Below are 1068 nucleotides of genomic sequence, written 5' to 3' on the forward strand. Positions count from 1 at the left end.
ATTATTTAAGTAATGTTTCCAGTAGCAGTGATATTTAAGATGCAGGCAATCAAATCCCAGATCCAATACATAAAATGCAACTTTGATATTGAACTATTAAACTATTTTTCTAAAAGTCACATGAATTCTTAAGACATTATGGGGCTGGTGTTGTTGTGCGACAGGTAAAGCGTCCACCTTCAACATCAGCATCCCATATGGGCACTTGTTCAAGTCCCAGCTGCTCCACTTCTAATCCAGCTCTCTGCTAATAGCGTGGGAAAAGCAGCAGAAGATGGCCCAAGTCCTTGGGCCCCTGCACCCACATGGGAGACCCTGATGAAGCTCCTGGCTTCTGCCTGGCCCAGCTCTGGCCAGTGTGACCATCTGGAGATGAAAACAACAGATCAAAGATCTGTCTGTCTCTGCCTCTCCCTCTCTCTCTGTAACTCTACTTTCAGTAAGTAACAAATATCTAAAATATAGACAGAAACTAATGTTAGTCAACAGAATATGCATTTTAAGGCATAATTTTAATGTACAACACATTAATACTTAATAAGAAACATTTTAAAGATAAAACGTATTTAAATGATATCTATTAATCATAAATATCAGCTGTTAATGTGCTACTAAGGGAAACTAAATGCTTTAAGCGAATTCCCACCATTTAGAATCTGGCCAGTAAAATCAATTGTTTGTGATACAAATTGATATTCCTGAAAATTTGGTGTAGAGGATGGTAATGTTTTTATCTTTAATACCTTTCATAAAATCATGGAACTTTTTCTTTCTCCTAATAATGTGTGTGTTTACTTTTCTCTTGGTAAGACAAATACACTAAGAACCGAAAGTACAAGCATGTGTTAAAAACCATTCAATCTTAAACACCTCTCAAAGTTGGAAAGGAAGTCATGAACCATTATCCCGGGTCTCTTCCTTTTGTTGTACTCAATACTATTTCTTCTCTGTTGATACATTTTTGAAGATTTACTGCTTGGTTTCGGTTTGTACGTCACACTTCTTGATTTAAAGACCTCTTCTGCTATACCACAAGTCAGCTGTCCATGCCAGTGTCATGGCCCAAGT

The sequence above is a fragment of the Oryctolagus cuniculus genome, chromosome 13, assembly GCF_051225735.1.
Source record: "Oryctolagus cuniculus isolate XC-2025 breed Fujian yellow rabbit chromosome 13, ASM5122573v1, whole genome shotgun sequence".
NCBI lineage: Eukaryota > Metazoa > Chordata > Mammalia > Lagomorpha > Leporidae > Oryctolagus > Oryctolagus cuniculus.